The 12,315-nt window shown below is 33.8% G+C and overlaps 1 long non-coding RNA gene across 1 annotated transcript in view; it reads right to left on the bottom strand.

Moving 5' to 3' along the window:
* Window positions 1–485: 485 nt before the first annotated feature.
* Window positions 486–12,315, bottom strand: part of LOC113612403 (uncharacterized) — a 23,021-nt gene continuing 11,191 nt past the window's right edge. The window contains exon 3 of the long non-coding RNA XR_003429848.1: window positions 486–1,709. This is a non-coding gene — a long non-coding RNA (uncharacterized LOC113612403). The remainder of the gene's footprint in view (window positions 1,710–12,315) is intronic.

The following is a 12,315-nucleotide window of genomic DNA, read 5'->3' as shown; positions in this document are numbered from 1 at the left end:
AAAACCTGCTGAAGAAAGGACATGTGAGCAAGCACTGTCATAGACCATAATACTCATAGAAATATCATTTTGTCAATATAGTATTAAATAAGGTTCTATTAGTAATATAAATTTAAATCTGGATATGATAGTATAAGTGATCTAGTTAAATAATTTTAAAAGTCATAGCTTTGAGTTAGAGCAATTAACTGGAATCCAAGGTTGCATAGCTGCTTTCCCCAGAAGCAAGAATAAAACCCTAGCCTTCTTAAGTGAGAATATGTCTATATCACACCTATTGTGTGATCTAGCACAGTGCCTAGGCCTCAGTAAGAGTCACAGTGTGTTCTAGTGCTAGTGTTCTCTTCCCCTCTTCAATTCTGAGTCCAATCCCTGTATTCTGTTTGCTTCTCCTTCTCTTAAGAGGAGTTAGAGATCTAGATGGACCTAGATATGATCATACTAAGTGAAGTAAGACATATGATATCTCTTGTATTTCAAATTTATAAAAATGATACAAATGAACTTATTTACAAAACAGAAACATACTCATAGACATAGAAAACAAACTTAAGGTTACCAAAGGAGAAAGGCGGGAAGGATAAATTAAGAGCTTGTGATTAATATATATAAATTATTATATATAAAATAGATAAACAAGGACCTATTGTATGGCATAGGGAACTAGATTCAATAATTTGTAATAACCTAAATGCATTATAATCTGAAATAATAATCTTAAAAAGAACATATATACATGTATATCTGAATCAATTTGCTGTACAACAGAAAGTAACACAACATTGTAAATAAACTATACTTCAAAAAAAAATTTTTTTTTTAATTTGAAAACTTAAGAAAAGAAGTCAGAGACCTAACAGTATTCATACGGTCAATGAGAGTGTATCAGGTGCCTAATTTTCAGAGAGAGAAAAATATTTTTTTGGTCAAAATTGATAATGTCTCAGAGGAGAAAATAAATGTGCAAACATTGCACTTTGCCCAGTTGTAAATCTACCTCCTTTTGATGGATATTTGTGTTCCTAAAATGTTTAGTTTAGCCAAATTTGGAAAATTGAATTGTGTTCCAAATACAAGTGAATGGCTCCATATAGAGTGAAAAATGCTGGTAGATTTTATTGTAATTGGAAACCTCTCAAAATGTAAATATCAAGTCCATAATCCATCTGCTGGCAATTAAAGATTTATTTAAAGGGGAATTTTGAACATCTATTTTTAATTCCTATAGGATTTATATCTCTCTGCTGGCGTAGGAGGGGAAGTGTAATTGAACGGGGGCATGAGTGTGAAGGACAGTGCGAATGAGTAAATGTGAGTGGGAGTGCTCATGTGTGAGAGTGTAAGAGCACATGTAGATGCACTGAGCCTGTGTGTGAGTGTGTGTGGTCAGGCTGCATGGGACTGACGTGAAAGTTCAGATACACACATAGGGATGATGTTCAACACAGCAATGCTAAACAGAATCTCTGAGCTTCCTTTACCTCTGCCAGAAAGGACTCTGCAGATGCTTCTTGGCTGGAGATCACACCTCTGCTATTACAGTCTGAGAAACACCCCCATGTGTTTCTCATACTCCTTCCCTCTCCTCCGGAGAAGCCCTCCTGTAGAGTATCATTTTGATGAAATCACACCACTGGTTTGGTTTATTTTTTCCTCTTCCTTTCTTTCTTACTGGCAGATACTACTGTTGATAATATCTTCTCAGTTGCCTAAAAGACAAATTTGACTCACGGTTAGGTGACATTATACATATGCAAAAGAGGTTTTAGGTTTTTAATCTGTAGCACTTAATTTTGTTCAAAAATTATACCCTATCTTTGATTGTAACTGCTGGGTTAGTCAGGGTTCTGTCCTTTTTTTCACAGCCCTTTGCTATGGTTCAACATCAGTAATATTCTTCCATAGATATGAAGCTAGTATTCAGTCATTTTGTGAAAATTTACTTTATTTCACTTACAGTGTTTTTTGTTACTGAATCTATTCCAATATATAATTTTTGGCTGTTCTTTCTACCATCAACCCAGAGTCTATAACTTAGTTTCAAATATTTTTTGAATACTGAGCTATGTGTATTCATATGGGACAATTTAGTTTAATTTTAATATTGATCAAAAGGTCCTTACCATGACATATAAAGATAATTTTCAGTGGAAGTTTAGTTATTTGAGGTAAGCAATTTTTGTTTGTCTACTTCTAATTGTATATTATTCTGTTTGTTCCGCTACAAATTACTTTATAACTGGTAGCAGTATCTTATACTTAATTTGACTAGTATATTTCCCAGGAATTTAAATTTGAATAATTTTAGGAAAGGTGTCAAGTTCTAATTCTCCAGATTTCTCACACTCTGTAGATGTGCACGACTTTACCACTTTGCTTCTCAAAATACTTAAGATTGAGACTCCTAATTAAAGGGATGTTAATGCCCTGTTAAGACAAATGTAAAGAAATACAAAGAATATAAAACAAGCTGAGCACAATCAACAACTTGAAAAGCTGAAATACAGCTAATAATAAAAAATGGCTATAACACTTGATTAGCTTATAGATTGTACCACAGTTAGATAATTAAAAACAGGGATAGAAACAGGGGCCAATTTCCATCCAATCTAGGAAGACTCTTGGAAGAGCTAGGATTTTAAAATCTATGGTTACAGGAGAGGATATTAAAAAGAAAAGATGGACTACTCCCAAAAGACAAAACAAAAATAAGATGTTGAGAGGAAAATATGGGGAGGAGACACAGTGTGAAAAATAATGAAGTCAAGAGACTCTGAATCAACTTATTGAAGAAAAAGAAGCGACTCTCTGCTTTATATGTATTTTAATTTCATATTTAGTCTATCCATTTCTATAATTCTTATATATTCTTGTAACATTTATTTCCCTGATGACTCTACGTTCACTTTTACTGAAATGGAAATCAACTCTTATTTTGCCACTGAGTGACTGCTATATGTCAAGGCAGAGCCATCCTACTGGTTTCCTATATTTTACTTGGCAAAATGTGAGGGTATGGCATTTTTAAAGGTTTGCATATCTTGATACTAGAAAATGCCAAGTAAAATCCACAAGGCATCTATACTTTGGTACAGGGCACAGGAATATATATCCATGACCTCCTTCAACATAAAATAGACCAATAAATATACAATCTCAGGGTAAGACCACTCATTAACATTTTTTTTCTTTTGGGTCAAATTATGTGTTCTGAGTTCCCAGAGGTATAAAGTGTCACTTTCTCTGATGATGTGGAAGACCTATACTTGTTATTTTGTCTCTCAAAATGGTGGTTAGAGAGAAGGTTATAATGAGATTAGTTATATATTATTTGGCCTTAGAATAGTACATGCAGTTGTTGCAATTAGAAAATTATCTGAGGTAATTTACATCTAATTCTGATATACTTTAAGTGAGTTAGCAGACACAAATAAAATAAGATCTAGTTAAGAGAGCAGCTGGTGAAAGGACACGAGATATTAAAGTCTTTCCTTAAACTGCACTATTTTCCCTTTTATTCTGAGTTATGATATATACAACATAGAGGTTTTATAGTTTATTAAGCCCTTTTGGGTAGTGATGTAACCTTTAATAAGTTGACCTTCTGAGTTCAAATTCAGTTCATAAAATGGCATTTTCCAAAGAGCGCTAAGAGTCATATTTAGAAAATATAAGTACATCAGCCAAAAGTCAATTTGTGCATTTGCTATTCACTTGCCTCAGTGTTTTCAAATCAACCAAAAATATATTCCTAGGTGCTAAAGCCAAACTTCTTTTTTCTTCATGTATTAACAGCATATCCCTGTTGGATAAGAATATTCAGTGTTTCTTTCTTCAAAACACCTTAAAATTCAGCTGGCATTTCATACTTTTTTTACATGCTTGTAAAAAATATCTAGGGAAAAGTATATGCTGTGGATGAAATCTGATTATTAATCTTTTGAAACAACTACAACAGAAAACAAAGCCAAAAAATAGAGAATGGTGGAAATATTTTGAAATTGATGCATAAAAATATTAATATTCTAAATTAAATTAACTTTCTAGTGAAAATTTAAAGAGACCTAATAATGCTTAACACTTCTGTGTACTCAAAGAGCTAGACCAGCCTCTGTTAATTTACCAAAAACACATAATTTGCAGGTCTTTCACCTCTAAGAGATAGTGTTCCTGAGTAGATAGGCTTTGGGCAAAGGAACCCAACAGAAGGCTTAGCAAATGCATCTTAATTCAACCAGAATCAAATTTTTATCAACAATTTACCTAACCCAATTCCAGGTACCTGTGGGTTGAAGTTGAGAGAAAGATCAAAACAAAAATATACAAACAAAAAACTGACCAAAAACAATTTTGGAGAGCCACAAAGCAATAAACTGGCAGATCATAAGAGCTGTTGGTGGTCTGCACTTGGTTAGTGACAATCAGAGATGGGATTGGGCTTCAGAAAATCAGGAAAACAGCCAATGGCACAAGCATTCATTTCATTATTATTTGGTAGGAACATACATTCTCCAAAACAAACATAATTATGACAGCCTGCTTATATATGAAATGTATCTCTCCTTTTTCACATCTTTAGCATAGTATGTAAATCCCTTTTATTTTAAGCTTCAGTAATAAATTATTTTAGACTGTTTTTGAACAAAATTTAAAGAAGACTGCTTTCCAACCTAAGTGTCCAACCACAGATGAATGGATAAATAAGATGTGGCACATACAATGGAATATCACTCAGCCATAAAAAGAAACAAAATTGAGTGAGGTAGATTAGATGCACATAGAGTCTGTCATACAGAGTAAAGTAGGTTAGAAAGAGAAAAAACAAATACTATATGTTAACACATATATATGGAATCTAAAAAAAAAAAAAGGTTCTGATAAACCTAGGGGCAGGACGAGAATAAAGACACAGATATAGAGAATGGACTTGAGGACACGGGGAGGGGGAAGGGTAAGCTGGGACAAAGTGAGAGAGTAGCATTGACATATACACACTGCCAAAGGTAATATAGATATCTAGTGGGAAGCAGCTGTATAGCACAGGGAGATCAGCTCAGTGCTTTGTGACCACCTAGAGGGGTGGGATAGGGAGGGTGGGAGGGACAGAAGACGGCGGGGATATGGGTATATATGTATGCATATAACTGATTCACTTTGTTATACAGCAGAAACTAACACAACAATGTAAAGCAATTATACTCCAATAAAGATGTTAAAAAAAAAATAAAGACTGCTTTCTATGCAAACTGACAAAGTTTATCTGAGCAACATTTCCCCCCTTCTTGATTTCTATATTTTTTAACCATGATTTGTAATGTTTTCTCTCCTCCTATACTCTTTTGTTGCACATATATTTGAAAAAAGACTCGAGGAATGTACTATGTACATGGACACGAATGACAAACCTTTCAGGCAGCCAGCCTGTCAAGGCAAGGGCCAGTCAGGCCATGTCAACTACAAGTGACCTCTTGTTTGGTAGGTCTGACCTTGTACTGAGGTATGTGCTACATACTGGGAAAAAAGAATAATATAAAATGGTCCTATGCTTTGCAAAAGATTCATTTTCATATATACACATATATAATACATACATATTTGTATATGCATATATATTTTTAATGTCTTGAACACTCTGTGTGTATATATACGTGTTTGGGTAGAAATGGGGACCTGATAATTAGAAGGTTATCTGTTTGTCTTGCTGTGCTCTGTAGTAGGTTTGGAGGCACACATTTTGAAGCGGGGGTGGAGACAGCTGAACACCTCTGCCTGCATGACTAAGGAATGAATAATATAGGGATCGTGAAGAAGGTAACTAGGAGCAGGGAAGCTGTGTTAGCAGGAAGAGAAAAAAGAGAATAAAGGGAACCCTAATTAGGACTATCGACAGACCAGATTTTGGGAAATAATATTTACTGAGGATAGAAGTTGTTAATTATGGGTATTTCATTTAAAACCTTCCATTCTACACTATACATTTCTCATTATTGTGTTTACACATGAAATATTTCAGGCATACAAAATTTGTAGCAAATGATATAATAAACACACATGAAACCACCACGCAGCTTAGGAAAATTCATCTTTAGAGTTAAAATTGAAGGATGTTTTATATCCTTCCCTCTGCAGAGGTAGTTACAGTCCCAATTATTATTTATCATATATCTGCATGTTTATACATAAGTAACAGGTTATTTGAATGAATATAATAGATGTTTTAGAGTACTTATTCTTTTTTTTTGTATTTTTAAGTAGACTATCTTTTAGAGCAACTTTGTGTTCACAGCAAAATTGAGTAGAAGGTAAAGAGATTTCTGATAACCCCCCTGCCGCCCTCACACACGCATAGCTTCCCCAATTATCAACATCCCCATCAGAGTGGCACTTCTGTTACAACTAAGGAACCTGCACTGACACACCATTATCACCCAAAGTCCATGGTTTACATTAGAGTTCACTTCTGGTTGTTTACTTTCTATGGGTTTGGGCACACCTATAATGACATGTATTCACCATTGATAGTATTGTACAGAGTAGTTTCACTGTCCTAAAAATCCTCTATTCATCCCTATTTATCCCTCCCTCTCACCTAACTCCTGGCAACCACTGATCTTTTTACTGTCTCCATAGTTTTGCATTTTCCAGAGTGTCATTGTTGAAATCAGAAAGCATAGAGCTTTTTCTGATTTAAGGATTCTGTGTGTCTTTTTAGGATTGATAGCTCATTTCTTTGTAGCACTAAATAATATTACATTGTCTGAATATGCCACAGTTTATTTATCTATTCACCTACTGAAGGGCATCTTAGTTGCTTCCAAGTTACGCAATTATGAATAAAGCTGCTGTAAATATCCAGGTGCAGCTTTTCGTGTGGACATAAGTTTTCAACTCCTTTGTTCAATAGCAATGAACAAAACTGACAAAATTATTTTTGCTTCATTCAGAATGTTAGGTATGCCATCTATCATTTATGGGTATGTTATAGCAAAACTGTCATCGTTTTAGGGATAGCTGTTCCATTGTGTTCTGGAAATTACTCCCTTGACTCTCTCCCTAAACCAAATAAAGACACACAATTGTGGAAAAATAAATTAGTATTATCAGTAAATACACATTCCTAATAGGGTCACAGGCTCAGAAATTCCCAAGCTTCCGCTTGCCTTTTTCTTTTTCCTTTAAAATACTACTAATAAATTTAGGCCTCTTTTGGATTATTACCTACAGTAATGACCTACATTAACTTTTAAGATTATACTGCCTCTTTGAAATGTAAAATATTTAGCATATTGCTTAGCATGTTAAAGGTGCTCTATAAATAATAATTACCTATTTCTTTCTCCTCTGCCATGAAATGGGAAAGAGTATTTCTCTATCTTATTCTGCCATAAAATAATAAAACAACTATACAAGAGGTAAATGTATCATAAAATATTGCACAATAAATTGTGCTGCCCTATGGATATTGCTATTGCTCTTAAGTTTCATTTCTTTATTTGAAGGGGAATGCCTGATCTACTAATTGCCATGAACTGATCACCTGCTTCACACTGCCCTGCTGTGTACTTTGCAGCCATATGTTCCTCCCTTGTTGAATACCATGGCCACTGTTACATTTTAGTAGCAGCTTACAAAGAAACTCAAAGAATCATCCGGGAATTAATACAGAGACTGATATCAATGCCTTTGGATTAATTAATTAATTAATGTTGAAATAATCAGTTTTGGTAGTCGATTGTGAGCATGAGGGGTCTTGAGGAATCTGTCATATGCTAGGATTGTCATTTTATATATGGCATGTCTCTTTGAGCTTGTTTTTTCCTGTCAGCTATTGCAGGAATGGGTAACTACCTCTGGCTTTACTATGTTCAATTAAGATGACATATTTTACTCGTGTCTGGTTTCTTCCTGTCTCCTTTGAACACAAGGACCGGAGAAGTAGCTTTAAGATATTGTATTTGTTTATTTGGGCTCCCATAATAGAAAACTACAGACTTGGTGGTTTGAACAACAGACATTTACTTTCTCACAGTTCTGGAGACTGTAAGTCCAATATCAAAACGCCAGCAGGGTTGGTTTCTGGTGAGAATTTCTTCCTGGTTTGCAAGGTGGCTACTTTTTTACTGTGTCCTCACATGGCCTTTTCTTTGTGCTTGCAGGCAGAAAGATTGCTGGTGTCTCTTCCTCTTCTTATAAGGACATCAATCCTACCAGATTAGGGCCTCACCCTTATGATTTCACTTAAGTACATCCTTGAAGTCTTTATCCCCAAATATATTCCCACTGGGGTTAGGGCTTCAACATATATATTTTGGGAGGGTGGGGGACACAATTCATTCTATAACAGATATCTTTTTAAAAATACACTTAAATACAGTTCTCTTTCCTGAAGCATTGTAGCATAGGGTGTTAATTCAACATGTGGAATCATTGATTACATGATTACAAAATAATTTCTATAATTTAATGTTAGTGTTTGTTCACTTGATCATGTTTTATTTATATTTGTTCGCTGCCCCATTATAATGAAAATACAAATTCTATCATATCTCAGAGCAGTGGTTCTCAACTGGCATTATTAAAGTCACTTAGATTTGTTATTCACAGCATACATGTCAACACCCACCACCAGAGAGTCTAATTCAGTCGGTCTGAAGTGAGACTTGAATAATTTAGTGTTTAAAAGCCTCACAGATGGTTCTAAATCATCTGGAGATTTAGAGCAACTATTTAGATAGTTTGCATGTTCCAGTCTATTGGGGTCCAATACTTATACTACAGGTGATACCTTTTTACAGGAAGACAAGTTGGATGCTCCTTTTTCAGAAGATGTTACTCATGTGACATTTTTGTTCCTGGCACAGAACATGGCATATAGCAGGTTATCAAAATTTATTTGTGGGTTGAATTAGTAGATGAATTAATAAACGAATGACAGAGAACAGTGTTGAAATCCTGGGAGGGACGGAGATGTACATCTGAAACATGGCATGATAAAATAAGTTCTATTATTCAGCAATTTTGTTAGAAATTTTGAGATAGGAAAATAAGATAAAAGGCCATATGTGACTTGAAGTGGGAAAAATCAAATTTAAGAGCTTCAGAAAACCTGAATCTAAAATTGGAATGATAACTTAATAGAACAAGAAGGTGACTGTCTGTCTGGTGCAGATGCTTTATTGTCCTTCAGCGTGAGTCACAGGCTGTTTGTTTATTTATAACTCTGCTGTCGTGTCCTGCAGTAATGTAAATCCTGACGATAGAACAGAGTGGGGGTACACCCAGCAGGGTTATCTCTCTCTTTCGACACATTTTCTTTAGTAAGACCTGGGAACTTGCAGAGGCTGACTGCTCATAGGGCTGACTGTTAACAAGGAACAGTACAGCATTACTCTTTACCTTTCAAATGATGCCGTTACTGACATCAGTAACATTCATTTTTATTTCAGAAAAGAAAGGAAGTAATAATTGTGATGAGCATCTTAACTCTGTAATGAAAAAAAAAAAGAATTCAACAATTTTTGACTCCTGTACAGACTAAGAAATAAAAGGAAAGAAACCTCAGCATCTCTATGATACCAAGAGAAATTTAACTGCTTTGGAAAGGGAAGTACTTTCTCAAAAAGGCCAACATGTTGAGATTGATACTTTTAGAGCAGAATTGGTTCTGTAAAGAGGTTTTCTGCTCGACTAAATTATACTTTCACACTTAAAAGTCACAGTAGGAAAACCAAGTACCAGGCGTTAGAAAACTTTTTTTTTTTTAATTTAAGGATCAATGTTTGCCTTTAATCAAGAACAAATGACCCCTTTGAATTTAAAATGGGGAAATAAATAAGTCTGGCTTTCTCAGGAGATTAGTAATAAGATACAAAGATGTTAACTTCTAGCTCACAGATGTATTAAATTCAAACAAACCACTGGTGACTAAACATTAAAATATCCAATAGCTTTTTCAATGGACTAAGTGAAATTACTTGATAGTCCCAGTTCAATTTCCAAACATAGATGACACATAAATACAAAACATGGCTCAATTAGTGATCCCTGTCCTTAGTTTCAGTCACAAATTAAAGGAACGTTTTCTGAATCTGAAATGCAATTGGGGAACATTTCTTTGTGATTCAAACAGCAATCTCAGAGACAGGACTTTTAGATCAGAAAATAAAAGTTTTTAATCATTAAGAATTTCAACACTTTTTCTAAATCTGTATTTGTCACCTTCAGTTTTGAACCCTTCAGATCCTCTTTTTGAGGTTCCTTTTCATAAGACTGTATATAAAATCTCTCTGTGTAAATTGTTCCTTTTGGGGGAAAATTACTAATAAATTTAGAGCAAAAGCATATCGCTATAAAACAACTTTCATCAAGCATAAAACAGGATGCTACACAGGAAAAGGCAATTCCTTCATCCTGGGTGGTGGCCCATTTATTTCAAAATATTTTAAACTTACCTAGTGGATATCAAGTAATTTTCAGTATCTACTTATTTACTTTTTTTAACTTATTTATTCTATTTACTTACTGGAGGTGACAATTCAAGTTCCCTCCATACGAAAAAAGAGACGAAAAAGTATTGCATACTAAATGATCCTGAAAATCTGTAATCTTAAAAATTAGGACATTTATATTAGAATCTATGGCATAAATTTATTTTCTAAGTGCTTTTTCTTAACATTTTCAGGTTGTCAACTCAAATGCTCTTTAGCACATTCATTCAACTAGACAGAATAATTATTTAAAATTTTATTATTAAAATCAGTATTTCTCTTGATATTTATGAATCTATTTGCTCCAAATCTATTTCTTCTGTATCTGCAGAAGTTCAACACAGGAGGCATTAGCCACACGTTGCTATAAAATTAAAAGTTCAGTTCCATAGTCTTACTCTCCGCATTTCAAGTAGTATAAACCACACATGGCTAGTGGCTACCACAATTGGACTGAGAAGAAAGAAAGAATTTCCAACATTGCAGTAAATTCTACTGGACAGCACAGCTTAGATTATAGCACATTGATTCATGTGACATATATACCATACGTAATATATATGATTACATTTGTTCATGTGTTTTACCTTCCTATTACTCATGCAGAATTTGTATTTGCTTCAATACATTAAAAATGTTTTCAGCTTAGTATGCTCGTTTAATGTGAATCCTTTTCTCTTTCTCTTCGGCTGAAACTATAAAATGTAAACCAGGAAGTTATAGATGTATATATTTTGCATGTATTATATTATATAACAATGGAGAAAGAGAGACTAAATAGAGGGAGGGAGACATAGATGGAAAGAAATACAGATCGACAGAGTGAGAAAAGAGAGTGAGAACAATGATAGCAAGAAGTTCTATTATTATTCTATTCATCTGTTTAAGATTTCCTATCACTGTGACAACTGTACATTGATATAATAAATTATTCCGTTTACAGCTAAATATATATATTTATATCACTTTCCAGCTATATATATATATCATTGCTTACCTTATGATCTTTTATTTCTAGTTTGATATAATGGCCAATAGGAAAACCTGTACAAGAGTATAAGCATGCTATCTAAATAATAAGAGCAAAAAAATACACTCTGGGATCTTCATCATATTTATATTTAGCAATATATGGTAGATATTAATGCAAGAAATTATTGCATCAATTTTTTTCAGGGGGATTCACTGGCTAACATCAATAGCCATATGTCAGCTGCCATAGTTTTTAATGTGTCTTGTTAAAGATATTTAGAAAGCTGATGCACTTGTTTAAAAGTTTTCTTTCTCTTAAAAAAGCAACCAGTGAATGATGAATGACTATAGTGTAGTGGTTAAGTACATGGCTCTGGTGCAATACAGTCATAAATTGAATTCACACAATTCCCTTAGCTTCTCTGAGCCAATTTTTTTTCTCCTGAATGTTAATAATAATACGTATCATCACTGGGTTGCTCTAAAGATTAAACTAAAGCAAAATGTATTTCATTTACCATCTTGCCTTTAGAATAAAGCTCAAATGTAGATGTTTTTATTTCTCTGGAAAATATTTTTACTGTCAAATTTTATGTACATATGAATTAAAATTCTTTATAAGAAAAATGATAGGTATTTCTGTGGATCCATTGCTAATTGTAATGTTAAAATTTTTATATAGCATAAAATAGAATGCAGGAAAATAGATTGTATAATCTGCACATGTTTATTAGTTAGAAGTTTAATTTTTCTTCTAATAAAGTAAGCTTAAATTGAGTTAGTTTGAAAATATATTAAAGAATCCTCAGGACAACCACAGGAAGATGGCGGAAGAGTAAGACGCGGAGATCACCTT

The sequence above is a fragment of the Aethalodelphis obliquidens genome, unplaced genomic scaffold (assembly GCF_003676395.1).
Source record: "Aethalodelphis obliquidens isolate GAN/ISIS:26980383/991018 unplaced genomic scaffold, ASM367639v1 scaffold76, whole genome shotgun sequence".
Classification (NCBI taxonomy): Eukaryota; Metazoa; Chordata; class Mammalia; order Artiodactyla; family Delphinidae; genus Aethalodelphis; species Aethalodelphis obliquidens.
Note: the sequence above shows the minus strand (reverse complement) of the source record. Positions and strands in the feature narration are given on the sequence as shown.